At 42.8% G+C, this 18,282-nt stretch overlaps 1 long non-coding RNA gene across 1 annotated transcript in view; it reads right to left on the bottom strand.

Annotated features, from left to right (window-relative positions):
- The window catches only part of LOC148685611 (uncharacterized), a 170,900-nt gene that overhangs the window by 133,926 nt on the left and 18,692 nt on the right, over window positions 1–18,282 (bottom strand). The window lies entirely within an intron of this gene.

The raw sequence follows: 18,282 nt of genomic DNA, 5'->3' as shown, positions 1-18,282 counted from the left end.
AGAAGTTATGGGTAAGATGGCCCAGGAGAGTGCTTTGTTATTGCAGCTGCAAATTCTTTTTAAAAATTAGTTTAAAACAAAGTTACTAAATTAAGTTTTAACTAAACTTGAAAGAAAAATTCTAGCTGCTGTGGTGAAGCAACAGCAGCACATGCCTTACTCTGAGAAAAGATCCCATCTTGACCCCTCCTGGAGAAGTGCAACCTGGAGCCGAAAATGAAGTCTGAAAAGGGACCGAGCATGCTTTCCCAGATCAAAGTTGCAAACTGCCGAAAGCTTCTTTTTCTTATTACAATCAGCCAACGGATCTTAAATACCCCTGTATGCATGTAGCTTCACATGAAGCCCTGAACCACAGATGCCCAGGAGCACCGTTGTACTTTCCATCTGAGAAATGGCTTGAACACCACATACATAAGGTGCGAGGCTCCCCCTCCCCTTTCACCAGACTCACGTCTTCATGATGCTTGTTAAAAGTATGTGTTATGTCTGACACTGATGTGCTGCAGAAATGCTCTCACCTTAATAAGGGCTAATCAAAGAGAAGGGAAGTTAATCCAGGTTGATCTTTGTACGAATAGAAGTGCCACTGGATGCAGGGAAATGAAAAGAAATGGATTTGCTTTATTGTTTTATTATCTCCCAGTAATGATTTTTATCCTCCTTTCTAAAGGTTACCTTGTGTAGGTCTCTGAAATTACACTATTTGTTTTGATTAAAAGGACACTACACTCCAAATGAGTATTACACATTCTCCATCATTAAAGACAGAAAGAAGAAGCTCTTATTTCACCAGGGCTGTATTTATTCCTTAGACCTCCCGATTAGAGGTGAAAAATTGATGAAGGGTGGGAGGGAGAGAATCCCCTGTAGCTATAAATGAAGCCAGGAAGCTTGAATAATTTGTATTTTGCAAGTGCTCATAAAAGCAGGACAATTCATATGTAGGGCAACCAAGGTTTTAAAAGTCCACAGTCAAACACCAACAGCGCATGGACAGAAAATATAAATCCCATTCACAAAACATGCTATAAAGTATTTTATAGCTCAAGGTGCTTCAACCTGTTTAATGCTATGAGTGTCAGGATTCCAGCTCACTCAGACCTTGCTCCCACTGAAGACAAAGAGAAAACCATGCTAGCAGGGTTCAAAATTAGCAGGGTGTCAAACACATTTTGTGCCTAAAGATTCTCCATTTGCGAGCACCTCAAAAAGTCTGGGTACCATTTTTTTTGCCTGGCTGACATTCAAGGATTACAGAAATGTATGTGCTTTGAAGCCTTGAAGTATATGTTAAGGATAGATGTTAAGATGTTAAGTAGAGTGTTTTGAAAACTGAAGTACGGTACCAATATTTTTATTGTGTGGACAGGCAGAGTCCCCCCAACCCCAGGCGACCCCTGAGCAGAATAATGACAGAAGACAACATGCTATGGGATTAAAATTGGCCACAACTTTATTAAGTTTCAGATGTAGGGAAACCTTGGCTCAGGCATTGGTCGTTTATCCTACCCAGTCCCTAGCCGGGGATCTGGGAAACATCAGGGTTATCCAGAATGTGTGGAGATTGGGCTGGCTCTGGAGAACATATATTCAAGCAGAGAGCCCCCCCCCCCCCGCTGCTGTTGGAGGGGAGAGCAGTGACAACCTTTTGGTGTATGGCCAATGCCACCCCTCAGGAACCCTTTAACAGGGAACCCTGAGATCACTGCTGCAAAGGGGGCATAGGTCACCGCTTCATGCCCTCCCTCACCCATTTCAGAAGATAGACTAAAGGATTCCGCCCAAGGCCTGAAACCACCAAAGTTGTGACGTTTTGCTACGGGAAAGGCAAAACCTGCCAATGCAGGAAAATTCCTTTCCAGCCCTTCAACAGCAACCCTGATGTAGCAGCAAGAAGAGGTTAACCTGCAAAAGAAGACCTGAGGGAGGGCAGGGTGGGAGAAGCTCTGGAGCTGCTTTGCAGGTAAGGTTCACCTTCTGTTGTATGGGCAGGGCAGTCCCTCCCCTTACCTGGCCGATCCCCTGGCAACGCCTCCCCAGGCAGATTGGGTGATTGGCTGAGGTAGGCAGAGACCTCCAGGTATCCAGCCTGGGGAGGATGAAGCCAGCCCGAACTACCAGAAGCCACACTGTTATCCGTGGAGCTGCGTGCGACCAGGCAAAAGGCACCCCCCATTTGATGTGGGGAGCGGTCATTGTAAACACCTAATTAAACATGTATTAACAATTTCTGTTAAAAATGTTGAAACAAAACAAAAAATTCCTTCCAGTAGCACCTTAGAGATCAACTAAATTTCAGAAGTGAAGTGTGCATGCACATGAAAGCTCATACCAATGACAAATTTAGTTGGACTCTAAGGTGCTACTGGAAGGAATTTTTTATTTTCGACAACACCAGACCAACACGGCTACCTACCTGTTAAAAATGTGACATGAACAACGTGTCACTTAGGTGAATTGTGTTTTAATTCATGCTTATTAAAATAATAAATATAAAGTGTTTCCGACCCACCCCCCAAATGGTGACTAGACATTCTGTTTTGGTGCCCACAACCCGATTCCCAGGAGCCATTTGGCTCCTAGCTTTTCTATCCCAGTTTCTAAGGCAGCCTGAAGAGCCTCATTTCAGATATGCCTTGCCTGTGTCCCACCCCCCAATGAACCCACTGTGAGCCCCACTTTGATCTCTGGTTCTCCTTCATTGCCCCCTGGAGCTCAGGAGCAAAGGTGGTGGTGGACTAGAAAGGAAGCCCAAAGTCATAGGAAGAGCAGGGATCATTCCTTCAGCATACCTGAAAAAATTGGGCAGTGGGAGTTTCTTGAAAGTGGTAGAATAAATGAGGCCTTGGAGCCAGGTAAAGCTTTGTGTGAGTGGTAAAACTGCTGAGTTGTCTCCCATCAATCAGGGAAGCGAGAATAATTTAACCAATGCTACATAATTATGCTAGTAATTAATTCACCAGATTTTGCTCAATCAGCATCTAAATATGCACAAAAGACAGTAAGCAAGCAAAGCAGACTTTGATGAGAAGCATAATGTAATGCCTAAACCTTGGCTACAAAGATTTTTCCTTCTTTTTAAGAAGCATGGTATTACCGTATTTGTTTAGTTACACGAATGTACATGGAGTGGTCTTAGGTGACTTTGCGGAAATTATTCCAATTTAGTAAGGGATGAAATTACATTGCCATTTCATGTTTCCCAGTTGCCAGTGAAGGATTCCTGTAGCAAACCCATTTGCCAAATTGAAATTCACACAGAACTGGTATGTTACTATAGCTTACTGATTTCTCAGCAGTTGTTTGTTTTTGCAGGTATGGGTCTTGTGCTTTTGTTTTGGCTCACACACTGCATCATGGCTTTGATAATCCTAAATCTATATAAACTTGCAACCTTAAAACCATATTTTTCTCAAAATCCCCACTGGGGCTAGCAACAGATTATCCACATTGCATTCCGTTACTGTGTTCCATAAATTCACCCTCTAGCTTGTCTTTCACTCTTCCAGAGTTCATTTAACCAGAAGTATTTCTATACATTGAAGCATGCTCATTTTGCTACAGCTTTGAGTTTCTTCACTTAGTTTGCACCTACCCTCTACTTGATGTCACTGATGTATGCACACACACAGAGAGATAAACACTGCCCCCCACCAAAAAAGAGGATAGTTAAAGCAATCATAATATGGTAGCCTCAAGATCTTTGTATTTTTGGTTTGTTTGTTTTTTTGCAGTGTTGCAGTGTCACACATGTACTTTTGCACACTGGTAAAGCATGATTCTCAGTGGTTAAACACGTTTTGTATAAAAGCTCTGGGATCTCCAGGGATGGCTGAAAGAGTAAAACTCTGAGGAGCCTGACAACCATTGTGTAGGCAATACTGAGCTAGATGGACCAACAGTCTGACTCAGTATAAGGCAGTTTCCTATGTACCACACAAAAAATATCTCAATAAAACTATTTGTACATTACAATATATATTATTGGGAAATGCGTATAAAAATGAATAGATTACTGAAGATAGCATAGACAATACATTATATTAGAAGCTGCTTGCAAAAGATACATATATTAAAACTGCAGAAATTGTATTAAAACGAAGCATTTCCATAATGATCGTTTAAAAATATATATACTGTATTGCAAACTGCTGCAGAAACATAGCAGGTGAATTTAAGATTAGAAAAATAAGAAACTAAGAGAATCAAAACTGACCAATCCTTCCATCCCTACTGGTAGCCTTAATATGATATGTACTACCATATGTTGATTTAGGGACCCAGGTGGCGCTGGGGGTTAAACCACAGAGTCCAGGGCTTGCTGATCAGAAGGTTGGCGGTTCAAATCCCTGCAACGGGGTGAGCTCCCGTTGCTCGGTCCCAGCTCCTGTCCACCTAGCAGTTCGAAAGCACATCAAAGTGCAAGTAGATAAATAGGGACCGCTCCAGCGGGAAGGTAAACGGCATTTCCGTGCGCTGCTCTGGTTCGCCAGAAGCAGCTTTGTCATGCTGGCCACATGACCCGGAAGTCTGCAAACGCCGGCTCCCTCAGCCTATAGAGCGAGGTGAGCACCGCAACCCCAGAGTCGGACACGACTGGACCTGATGGTCAGGAGCCCCTTTACCTTTATGTTGATTTAAGCCATCTGAAGATCCAGCAGAGGAAATAGAAATACTTAGGAATATGTTAAATGGAGACTAATATTTGCAGACTGACTGTATATTGAAATTAATTAGATAATTTCCTGTGTGATGGGGAAACCTAGGTTGCTCTCATAAAATTATCACAAGCCCATCTGTGCTAGTCTAGCAGATGCCTTCATTCACAATGTTCTACTGCTGATTCCCTATCCCCCTTCTTTTGAGAAAAGCATGCAGGTGCCCAGTGTCATTTCAGCCTACCTTTCCTTACAAAGCTTTTGACAAGGTAGCTGCTCTCAGTTAACATACCTACATGCTATGTGAATGATGTGATTAGCAGTCATGTTGTGGATTTTGAAAAATTTATGATGAGGTGTGTTTGTATGTATAGGGTGGCTGTGACTAGCACCTCTGTGTGCCAGGAAGGTTGATTTAAGTCTTTTCCCCAGCTGTGATCTTGGTAAAAACCACCTAGCACCTTTGCAACCAATACTGGAGTTTCCCCCTCTAATGGTAATTGCTCTGTGGGAAAGGCTGGGAAGCGAAGGCTTAGCCCCCCACTTCCCTACACACTTGTTGTTTTAACAAACTCTAAGATGTGATTGCTAATCACATCATTTGTGTAGCATGCAGTTAGGTCCTTAGTTGTGTAGCATGCAGTTAGGTCCTAAGTACATTAAATATGTTGTATTCAGTATGGATTCAGCGTCAATAATACAATCCATCATGGTTCCTGCACATCACAGCTGCACCAGTACAGGCCTATGTAGCATATTTCCCTAGGATACTTCTGAAACTAAGCACTAACATCTTCAACAAGCCTCTTTATTTAGTTTTGCTTGCAACTGCAGTACACTGCTTCCTTCTTGGTGCATTAAAGGTGGTCTTAGGATTTTTGGCCACAATATTTATGTTAAATACTTGGACATATTTATCTCTTCTGGCAACTCTTCCATTAGCAAACTTAGCAGAACTTCAAGTAGCAACACCAGCAGTTTTTGGGTTGGCAATAATTATAAGTTTAAATAAAATCTGGCACTAAAAATTATACAGAGCATGCTGATTATTTGACCCCTCCCTCTCCCATATTTATTACCTGCCTGTTTATTACACCTTGGCAATTTGATGGCTGAAAGACATGATTCCTGGTAACCTTGAAATTAATATTTATACGGCTTTGTGAGTGTTTTCAGATGTTCTTAATATTTGAAAATGTTTTTGATGTACCCCAGAGTCGGTCACAACTGGACCTAATGGACAGGGGTCCCTTTACCTATATTATATATATATATATACACACACACATATATATACACACATATATATTTGTATGTATTGTTGTTTTTTTCTTTGCCACTAGAAATGTATGAAAATGCCTCAGTCTGTTCCAACATTCATTCACACTTTCAACTGACATTTTCTATTCTGCTGCTATTGGTTTATGTTGCACAAGTCTTTTTCTTGTTTTGTCAACCACTCTCGTGGATATATGTGGGTTTGGTGTTTTTTTTAAACAAAAAACAAAAAACCACGCACATCATAGTACACAACAGACATGCATATCTCAGCCACCAACAAATATTTACAATTCAGTTATCTTCCCTCTGTATTCCCTTTCAAAGTGTATGAATTTCCAGAGGGGCAGCCTTGCTAGCCATTTGCAGCAAGAACAATGATGAATCTTGTGGCACCTTAAAGGCAAAGTTAATGATGTGACAAATGCTCCACCACAAACCTTCTACAGCTGCAATTTGAAACATGTCTACTAAGAAGTAAGTCACATTTAATTCAGTGGGGCTTACACCCAGGAAAAAGGGTTAGAATTGAAGCCTATCTTGCTCACTTAATCATGCAGAAGTCCCATTTTATTGCAACATTTCATTTCTTAAATGCTTATTTTATACAGAAAATGGTGTGGGTGGGTGCGCATGCGCCTATCTGCTAAAGCAATGCTCAAGCTAAGAACTGCTTTACAGGATCAGACCTAATTCTAATTAATCCAGCTAATTCTAACTACATGGCCCAATGCCTCTGATATACTGCCTCTGTCTATGGCGACTTCATTCATCTAACAAGACACCAATACACTGATGTTGTTGGGGCATTTTAGGAGTTTTAATGGTGAGCTGGGTAGCACTGCTATCTTCTGCCCAGAAGTGGGGTGGAGAGGCAATGCCAGCAGAAGTATTGTTCCTGCTTACTGGGAGAGGTTCAGTGCAGGCACACTAGCAGAAGCAAAGGATTGTTTTTTTCTGGCGCACCCACACCACTCTGACCTCCCTGTTGCCTCTCTACCACCCCCCGTGGTAAGTGGCAGTGACAAAACCACCAGGAAGCTAGTACTGTGGCTCTGCCCCACTAGACATGCTACTTCTAGCTCTGTCCCAAATGGTAAGTGATAGGCTGCAATATTGACTCTCATACCACAAAGCCCACTTCACCATTCTGTAGATAAATTTGAGAAAGGGTCATAGCTCAGTAGTAAAGCATCTGCTTCCATGTAGAAGGTCCCAGATTCAATCCCCAGCATTATGTAGGGACAGGAATAGCCCCTTGTCTGTAACCCTTGACAGCTGCTGCTAGTCACTGTATACAACATTGAGCTTGATGAACCACTCATCAGTAATGGCAGCTTCATATGGGCAGATTAGGTTTCTTGACACAAGCATATCTGCCATCAGCATGGATATGTCAAAAGATTTCCTTTCCCTCAAAAGATTCTCCTCGATATTTTGTTGCAGCAGGTATGCTATTGATTCATTCCAACTACAGTGGTGCCTCGCTAGACAAATGCCCTGTTAGACAAATTTTCCGCTATACGAATAGGTTTTGCGATCAGAGGTTGCCTCGCAAGACAAGGTTTTCTATGGTCGCCGCTTCGTCTTCCCCCAAGGGGAAGGCAGCCAGCGAAACACCCCCGCACCGGCGCACTTCGGCCCCGTCACCTGAAGCCCAAGCGTGCCGGTGCGGGGACTTTTCACCGGCTGCCGAAAGCCCCGCTTTCCCCTCACCCCGCCTGACACAGCGCAGATCGGAGGAGGCTTCTCCTCCGATTCGCGCTGTGTCAGGCGGGGTGGGAGGAAAGCTGTCGGCGGCAGGGGGAGAGGAAGGAAGGAAAAGGGCTGCTTTCTCTTCCTTCGTTCCTCTCCCCCCCCCCCTGCCCAACAGAGCCCGCATCTGACGGGGGTTCGGAAGCTCTGTCAAATGCCGGCTCTGTCGGGCGAGGCGGTGGCACACACCTCTCTTGGCTCGGGGAAGTCAGGCAGGCAAGAGAACAAGCGCCTGCCTGCCTTCCCCGAGCCAAGAGAGCAAGTACCGCTGTCGCCACCAGGCCCCTGGAGCCCATAGGAACACATTAATTGACTTTTAATGCGTTCCTATGGGAAACGGTGCCTCGCTACACGAAATTTTCGTAGGACTAATTGAGTCCTGGAACAAATTAATTTCATCTAGCGAGGCACCACTGTACTTTAAATGCAATGCCTCAATACTGACTGCTTTGAAAAACTGGAATCGTTTAGTATGCAATGTGTCATTTCATCTAATATTTGCATCACAGGAGCACGATGTAAGCTTTCTATTACTTTCACTTTTAATGAAATCCATTTTATACTTTAGCACTGAATAGGATACCTAAGAGGAAAAAAGTGTGACCAAAACGGCTTGTGTTCAAAGCTCCCAGAAGTGGAACCAATGACTCAGGCAAGTCACTCAACTGTAGAATGAGGCAAGTGTTCAATTTTTCATTGGATTGAAGGATCTAAGGTAGCCATAAAAGAAGCCATTTGGCGGAGTTTCATACTTTGTCTTATAAAGCTGTTCCATGTCATTTAGAATTCATCTGGGGGAGGGGGGATCACACAGTCCTGTTCAAGCTTTCTCTACTGAAATGTCACTTTGTGTTTGCAGATTGGTACAGAATATTTTATGTTACGGCTGTAAGCTGCATTATATCCCCGTTGAGTGAAAAGGCAGGGTATAAAGAGGAAAGTATAAACTAAACATACAGAACATCTATTTTTTGGTGGTACTGTATGTCAATAGTGCTTTTCAGGCATTCACACTGTATGAACTTAGAATCCTGTAAAAGGAAGAATGAAGGCACTTTCCTCCCTCGATTTACCCAATGGGGCTGAGGATTGGCGTCTCTAGCATTTCCCTGCTCTTTCTTACCTGACCAGTTGACTTCTAGTCAGGTCACCTGGAGCATCCTTCTGCTATGGTACCTCACACATGGAAGGCTAAGCCCATTTCATTCATTCATTCTTCACAAAGTGTATTCATGTCCTGCTCATTGGCTGCTTTGGAGGACTTACAAAACAACTGAGATAACCATTTATACAATTTAAAATCCAAATAATTAAACAAATAAAATATAACAAAAACAAAGGGGTAGAGGAGTCAAGTTAACAAAAATACGGTCAACAGAAAGAGAAACATTTATGTCAAACCAAAACCGTTTAAGAACATAATACGAGCCTCGTTGGATCAGGCCTATGGCCCGTGTAGTCCAGCATCCTGTTCTCACAGCAGCTAACCAGATGCCTATGAGAAGCTTGAACACCATTTGGTTTTACTGTACTGGTGATCAGCTGTGCATGGATCAAGCACATACCTCCACATACAGTAGCATATTGCATGTACCATGGCCTTCATGTGGAGGTCCATATGCAAATATTCCTAGTTAGTACAATTGCCCTTCCCCACTCCAGTCACTGCATAATGATGATCACTCAGTAAGCAGACTTTTAGAAGACATCTGAAGGCAGCCCTGTTTAGGGAAGCTTTTAATGTTTAATAGATTATTGTATTTTAATATCCTTCTGGAAGCAGCACAGAGTTGCTGGGGAAACCCAGCCAGATGGGTGGGGTATAAATAAATAAATATATTACTATTATTATTATTATTATTATTATTATTATTATTATTTGAACTTGGCTCTAACATTTGCTGGTGAAATATTTTAAAATTAAGAATTCAATCACTAAACTAAATATGCAGACCAACAGATCCACTCAAGCCAACAGATCATTACTCACAGAAATGTCCAAGTTTTTCCTATTAGACCTAAAAAGTTCATAAAGAGCATCAAGAAGCCAAGCAATATTATGTAGTTCTTTAAACCTTGAAAGGAGGATATGTGTTGTTGTTTTTGGATTTTAAATTGAGTGTTGCTGGAGATACTGATTTAATTTTCTGTAATGGCACATGACTCAAAAATATTCTCTCTCATAAAAGGGAGAGAAAACCGCATTATTAAACCATGGACACTTAATGTTGCAATTTATCCAGCTTAATGAGACGCTTTCTGTAATACACTTTACTCCAAAAAGATGTTTTCACACTATTCATTAAAAGTCTCAAAATTAATTACTTTAATTTCAGGGGTTTTTGCTTTGTTTTATGGAGACTTCCTTAACTTCAGCTTCAACTTTTATTGCATTTGCTTCTTCAAATACAGTATTAGGAATATATACTACACTATCTCCTGTTTAAAAAAAGGCATATTCCTACCACACTGTCTTATACAACTATGGTACATAAGCAAATGCACTTACCAAACTCTGCAACAAATATGTGCAGTTCCCATGAAAAAAACACCTTTGTATTCTGCTATTTTAAAGCTATGTATTGTCATCTGTTAAGTCTACATTAGGAGATGATTATTGTTCTTTCATTCTTTCCATTGTATATCACCTTGGGTTCCCTTGGAAGAGAGGGCAGTTCAGAAATGAAATGAAATGAGTAATATTGATCAGTGTATTTCTTGGAAACAGATTGCAGTGCTATAGGTACTGGCCTACACAGTTGTTAAGTATCACTCTGGGGTCCTCACAAAACTAGATTTTTATTTGCCTGTAACATTTAAGCAACTTAGCTTATACAGGATACATATTAAGCCACTGGTTCCAGTTAAGCTAGTACTGTGGAAACTGACATTGAGCATCTCTTTAGGGTGTCAGATAGTGATCTTTCCCAGCCCTACTTGAATTTGCCAGGGATTAAACCTCACAACCCTTTTGCATTCAAAGTACTGTAAGTGCTCTACAACTGAGCTGCAAGATAGGAGAGATTGCATCAAAACACATCCTATTATACTAAATTGGTAATGTGGTGATAATTAACCAAAGCTGGAAAAAATATGTTGGGGGAGGGGAATTATGCTTATGACATTCTTAACATGTTTTTGAAGAATATAAGTTTTCTTCCAGACCAACATGACCTTGAAATACAAGGCTTCCTAGGTGAGTAGGTACATGCACAATGTTGTCCCTTTCACTACCACTCTGAGGCTGCAAAGGAGACATAGCTTGGTAAGGGAGACAGGCATGTGGGCACACATCTTTCACCTGCAAGGAACCCAATTAGACAAGCCTGTTATTTCAAATAAGTCAAAATCTTTGACATTTCCATTGTCCACTTAGTATCTGAGCCACCTCTTCCCTGAACCCAAAATGGTTAAATAAGAAAAGCAAAAGACTTCTAATCAGATAAATGGGAAGAAGCTATTCCCTCAATTTGCTTGGACAGCCAGAAGACATTTGCATTTTGAAATCAAACTGGGATCTTATAGGCTTAGAATTAGCTACTCGGTTGCCTATGGAGAGTTTAAATTAAAAAGTGCCTCAATACCTGCTCCCCCACCACTACTGTAAGGACAGAACAGGCTTAGCCAATGAGTTACCCACCAAATGGTCATGTGATCTGGGGCAGATGGGAGTTCAAGTCCAGAAACGTCTGAAGGGCACCATATTGGCTACCTAAGGGTCAGAACTATGCTCATGGTTCTCTCTGATTCTTCCTTCTACCTTAAAGGTCTGTTGGTTGTTAAGCGGAAGGCTTTGGTGGCATTGTAAGTCGAACATGGGTTTGTCTTTCTTTAACCACAGGACAAGAGACAAAAGAGAGGCCCATACTCTGTGCACTCATGTGCTCTTTTAAGATTGTCATTGAGACTGTAGCATGAGAGGAAATGGTGAATCTCCTCCCCATGACTCTGAACCTGATCTGCATTTACAGTTCACAAAATATTCATGCTGCTTCAAGTGACATGTTTAGCATCACATGAACTTGGCCCTTCATATATGTTTAAGTTCTGAACACCAGTCAATTGGTAAAGACAGTGACTGCAATCCTGTTTCTCTCCATGTTGTTCATTGTAACACAATTGGATGACTGTGTGGCCTTATAATGGAACTATAAAATTAGATGAAGCCTTATGGCAGCACAGATTCTCTAGGAAGAAACCGCCTATTCCAAGCTATTTAACCTAAAAAGAAAATCACCTCTTCCTTCCATATGAACACATTGCAGATTTAAAGCAATGCCAATTTAAAACAAGTAAATTAGGAGAAAAGTCTGACAGAAGCATCCTTTTGCTTCAGGCTATAAGAACTCTAAGAAAACCAACTATTTTAGATGGCATATTCTCTACATTTCCCTGCAGATACATTGTGCATTTTAAGTATTTTAGGCGCACACTGGAGAATATACTCCCTATTCATCTCACCCACCAAATGCTGCAGCAGTGACTCAGGATGCTATTAGCAAAATGCAATCTTAAAAATAAATATTTGTTGCTATAGGAGCAGCTAAAATCTTGATCACCATCCCAAAGAGAAATCTGTCACAACCATCATTTCCCTTGTGGCTACCAGAGAGAGAGATTAAGGCCCAAGTGGCCCAGTCACAATTCAGAGGACCAAGAGCTCTTGCAAGCAAGTCCTTCAAGCTTGCCCTCAGTGACTGAACAAAGCTGTAGTCCTCTGAATGTTATTAGACTGTAACTCCCATAATTACTGACCATGGACCATGCTGGTTGTGGTTAATGGGAGATTCTTCTATTTACCGGTATGCACATTGTGCATATAATGCGCATTGACCCCCAATGCTCTGGCACATTTCATTATTGAGAAAAGAAAGGAAAAACACAAAAAAGAAGCATCATAATTTGCTGTGGTCCCAGAAGAGTATCAGTTTTATAAGATAAAGGGTTTAATGAAAAGCATCACCTTCTTTAATACTGAATGACGATCAGTTCATACAGTTCACCTGGCTATAATTGCAGCAATATAACAAAGGAAAGAGACTTTAGGTTTTCCTGAGAGCATGTTACATTTCCCAGAATTAAGTTATGCAAGTGACCTCATAAGACACTTAAAGAATTGAGAAATAGCTCAACATTATGTTATGATTTGAATTCTAACAAAGTTTATTTTAAAATAAAAAAAGAGAAATAGCTCAACAATATTGTAAATGGGGCGCCTAGGGACAGGTTTGTGTATTATACCAGTTATGTGGAAACTGTCAGAAAGCTCTTCCCTCCCATAACTGGAGGCTGGAAGGCTCCAACAAGCAAGGTGATTCACAGATTGTATTCTACCAGTATGAGCTGGTGATCGATAAGCATTCCCCAATGGCTTCCACCAATTCTGGCTTTTTCTTTAGCATCACATTGGGAATATGGCTGAAATATAGTATCAGAATACCTAAACTAAGTAAATTTAATTTAGTCTACCGTAAGTTAAACTGCAAGATGGAGTTAGGCAGTGAACATTGTTGTGGGTTTAGGGAGTGCCCTGGATGACCTGAGTCCCACCGAATTCTTGGGGTCCCGTACCCAGTGAGGGTTAGAATCTAACACAGGAAACTGCTGAAATAGTCAGACCAGTTTCTTTGGAAGACAATGACCTTAGCTGGTCACTTAAGTGTCTTCATCAGGATCCCGAAAGAATAACCTACCGTGTTTCTCACATTATAAGTCATGTCTTATATTAATTTTTTCCTGAAAAAAACACAGCATGGCTTATTTTCAAGGGATGTCTTAATTAAAAAATAAGTACCGGTACCGGTATCTGTGCAGACGACAGACCTGCTCCCACCGGGTCTTCGCGCGCGGCAGGCAGAGGCTGCAGCCGGGTCCTGGGGCTGCGCGCGCGGCAGGCAGAGGCTGCAGCCGGGTCCTGGGGCTGCGCGCGCGGCAGGCAGAGGCTGCAGCCGGGTCCTGGGGCTGCGCGCGCGGCAGGCAGAGGCTGCAGCCGGGTCCTGGGGCTGCGCGCGCGGCAGGCAGAGGCTGCAGCCGGGTCCTGGGGCTGCGCGCGCGGCAGGCAGAGGCTGCAGCCGGGTCCTGGGGCTGCGCGCGCGGCAGGCAGAGGCTGCAGCCGGGTCCTGGGGCTGCGCGCGCGGCAGGCAGAGGCTGCAGCCGGGTCCTGGGGCTGCACGCGCGGCAGGCAGAGGCTGCAGCCGGGTACTGGGGCTGCGCGCGCTGCGCGCTGAGGCTGCAGCCGGGTCCCGGGTGTCCGTGCGCAAAGGCTACAGCCGGGTTCTGGGGCTGCACGCGCTGCGCGCTGAGGCTGCAGCCAGGTCTCGGGGGTTAACGCGGCAGCAGCAACCCTTCTTTGCCACAGACCTTCTTCCACCACCCGGTACGGCTTATTTTCGAGGTATGCCTTATATTTTTCCACCTCAGGAAAATCCTGCCATGCCTTATTTTGTAGGGATGCCTTAAAATATGAGAAACACGGTAGGTTGCAAGAGTCACAACTAAGTGTTGGTGCCCTCTAGGCTAATGGGTGGGTCTTCCTCCCACTTCAGCTAGCTGCCAGGTGGGAGAACAATAGGCCAGTGTGCTGTGTGTTACCATAGCAGAGCTGGAAGCAGGCTGGAAGCTTTAGACATGAAGCCATGCTTGATGTGTCCTGGATCCAAAGCTGTGACTAATGGAGAAGCAAGATCTGTTGGGGTTTTAATACTGTGAGCCCCTCCATCTCATGTTCAGGTTGCATGTATGTGTAAACAAAACATTCTATCCTAAAAACCATAATGTCTACTGACTATCATGAAAAAACAAAACAAAATGCTGGGTAAGCACCTGAAACCCCTCAAGTCTCTAACCGCTCAGAGATTGGAGTGCCATGTACAAGTATTTTTAAGCTGCTAAGTTTTTTATATACATGCAATTTCAAATGGTACATCAATGTTTTTAAAAAAATGCAACCATGCTTTTAGAAAACTAAGCACTTCTAAAATATTTTATTTTTTATTTACTTCATTTTTTAAAAAATAATTCATATCTCATATCTTCTGCATCAAATAAATTATGTTCCCAGGTTGTCTTTCTGGGTAAACAACAGAAGCACTTTAAAAAGAAAATAATAAAATTAAGCATGAATGTACAACACAACAAAGTAAAGCAGCAACAATACAGTCATATTGTCTATTTAGACAGAAAAATATCTGGTGCCTAATGACAGTAACAGCATCACCAGGCCACTTGGGGAGTTTGTGGCATCTTTTTAAAACTATCGTTCCAAAGGTAAAGAGTGGGTTTTTGGTTTTGTTTTTATTTTAAAAGGCTGCCTCTCACAGTTCAGATGGCAGGGGAGCCCAGATGGGTGGATTGTGGATTGGTGTGGAGAAGGTGGCCCAACAGGTATTTGGTCCTGGTCTGTTTGGTGCTGTAATGGCTCAGACCAACTCTTAGAACTGGGGTTGAGAGTCAGTGGAGAGGGCTGGGCAATATCTAGTGTTCAACACTGCAATACATCACCACCTAAACACGATATACTGTATCAATATATCACAATGTCTTAAATAAGGATGGAGCTACGTAGAGCAGGGGTCCCCAAACTACGGCCCCCGGGCCGGATGCGGCCCAATTGGCCTCCCAATCCGGCCCGCGACGACCCCCGCCGCCCGCTGCCGCCGCCCGCACTTACGGCGCGCGGCGCGGCGACGATCTTAAACATCGGCAAAAAATCGCCGAAAATCCTTTGTGCGCATGCGTATGGGCCTCTCCCGACCCAGAAGAGGTCATTTCCGATGCACTTCCGGGTCGGGGGAGGCCCATACGCATGCGCACAAGCTATTTTTGGCGATTTTTTCCCGACCGTGTGCGTGTGCGCATGCGCACGGGCGCGTACTCCCCCGCCCTCCGGCCCGCTGCGCGCGCACTCCCCTGCCCTCCGGCCCGCTGCGCGGTAGGTCTGGGGACCCCTGACGTAGAGGCATTGGTTGGCTTCATGGTTTTTCCTGCACACACACACGCACACACACACCATGATTCACAATATTTTATAGTATCAAAAATTATGAAACCCATATCACGATAGGGACTTCAAACCAGTTTTGGACGCTGTATCACCTACCCCTACCAGTGGAGTTGTTGCAATGCACACAAGATATGGCCCAGCTACAGCTTCTGAACTGTCTTCAACAGCCACCGGCGCAGGCAGGGCAGGACTTTTTGGCTAAAGTTTGGGGACCCACAGCCCATGGGCCCCAAAATGACTACTCAGAGACAGTGCCTGATGATACTGAAAGAAAGCAAATAGGTCAAGCTTCTGCATCCTTTCTTAGCAAATACATTTCTTAGCAGACACATGCCTAATTCCAACTATCTACACCAATTTTCCTGTGTTTTTTTAAATTATTATTTCTGTGCTCTTTCTTTCAAGAGAAAAACCAGCCTTGAAAGGCTGCACAGAAACGAAAGTGGGTTCGGAGGAAAGAAGCTGCCTGACCCTTTACCCTCTCGTTATTTTTCAGCTCAACCCCCCTCTACCCCACTTTTTATTTTATTTTCCACCCAGGGCAACAGTGGAAGGGGATACGGAGAAGAAAAGAACCAGAAGGAAAAAGGGTTAAGTAGTTTCTCTCTGTCTACAATTCTTCAGCTTCAATTCATAGTCTGTCTAGGCTAATTTGAAATAATCAGAAAGGGAGAAATAAGTTTATTGTGCAGTTTCAGCCTTCAAAGTAGATGCTTGTCTATGCCTTTCCTTATATACATTAATCATGAGAGTGACTTTCAGAAGATTTCCTAATTCCCCAAAAGCAGCATGGAAAAAACTGCCTAAAGTTGTCTCTTGTAAGCAGTTTCTGGATCCAATATTGCGGCAGTTCTATCAGAGCAATCCTCCTGTGGAAGTCGGGGCTATTATTTATTATTTATTATTACTTGTTGCAGAAGGGCACCTGCATTCATAAAATGTTAATCATCGCTGTTACACAAATGCCTTTGCTGAGCCCCGAAGATAAGAGATTATTGGTCGAAGCCATGAGTCTTACCAAAAGCACAAATGAGCTGATAACACTAAAATGCAAAGAAACCTAAGACAGCAAAAAGGAAACAAAACCCTACCACATTTCCATAGATAACACAAATCTCTGCCCCTTATAGCATTTTGAACCAAGAAATAAAGAATGTGGAATGTAAAAGAATATATCACCATTAATTGTTCTTCATTCATTTCTCACTAGTAATTGCACTTGTCATCATTAGATAACATATCAGCAAGTTCACATTCCCCCTGTTTCCTTAGTTAATCTCAAATACAAAAAGAAACTTTCAAAAAATAAATCACTAGATCCTGGGAATCTATATAACTGCTGTATATAATATTGCAATGTACAGGCTTCTCACAACCTCAATGCATCATCAACAATAACACATTTTGGCAGACATTTGGAGCAATGGAAAAGATTCCTATATTGTGAGCATCTGTTCTGCAAAGCCATTAGCACTGCTTCTGTCTCCTAAAAGAAGCTCTGCAGTCCAACCCTATGCATATTTAGTTAAAAGTGAGCCCAGTTAAAGAAATCTTTCTGCAATGATTTCTTTAAAAGTTAAATAACCTTGCCTAAAAAACAGAAAAAGACAAACAGCTGTCAGTTCACTGGAGGCAGCCTCCCCAGCTTCCTACTCACAGGAAAGCCCAGCTGAGAATGCCATGGGGATTTCAGGAAATGTGAGCACCCAGGAAGGCTGCAGAATACAAAGCAGTGAATATATTTATAGCATGAAAGGACACCCACAAACCCTTCAGCTCCCTTGAAAGTACATTAGGGGCAACAAAAACTCCAAACCCCGCCCATGAGATTTTCATTCATTTCCTCCCCTTTGATTTTTTAAACTGTAGTTTCTTTTGTCACTAACTGAAGAAGAGGGGTGGAATGGGTAAAGCATGGGGAATGCCTTCAGCGCAGTATTACTCCTGATAGGAGTTGTGTCCAGCAGTGTTTAGAGGGCCCAGGGGCAGATTCTATCACAAAAGTTGTTGCCTCAGTTAATGTGTATGGCTAAGAAAACCCATGTAGCTGGGGAGGAAGAGGGAAACAGATTTGCAGCTTGCTTTATTGGCAACTGGGCCAAAACAGCCAACCAAAGTAGGTAGGCTGTTTTGTTTCATTTTCTAGTTTGCAACCACAGGGAAAGGACGCCTCTTATGCTTCCCATCTCCATAAGTTTCAGTATGATGCTGGTGTCATATAATAAACCGTATCAAGAGAAAAAACATCTATATAAATAAAAATGTAAAGATGACCTTGTCCAAAATCGATAATCTCCGAAAGTGCTTGACCGATTGCTTTGAAAATTTGACACGTTGTTACACCGTACACGAGCGTTTTTATATACCTAGATTATATAGATGTCTCACGTGTGACCTTCTGTTTTAGAAAAACCTTCTTCCAATGTTAGTTGTATTGCCATCTGCTGGATGTCAAAGCAGCACAGCTGAGGATGCCTCAGCTACTGCCATTGGCTACAGACTATCTGTGACATCACAATAACATGGCATTGTCCAGCATTGCCCACCCAGAGGAACAGACCAGGCCCTTCCCAAGATACACATGGG

Source organism: Zootoca vivipara, chromosome 5, assembly GCF_965207765.1.
Source record: "Zootoca vivipara chromosome 5, rZooViv2.hap1.1, whole genome shotgun sequence".
Lineage (NCBI taxonomy): Eukaryota > Metazoa > Chordata > Lepidosauria > Squamata > Lacertidae > Zootoca > Zootoca vivipara.
The sequence above is the reverse complement of the archived record's forward strand: the minus strand, read 5'-3'. Positions and strand labels throughout refer to the sequence as shown.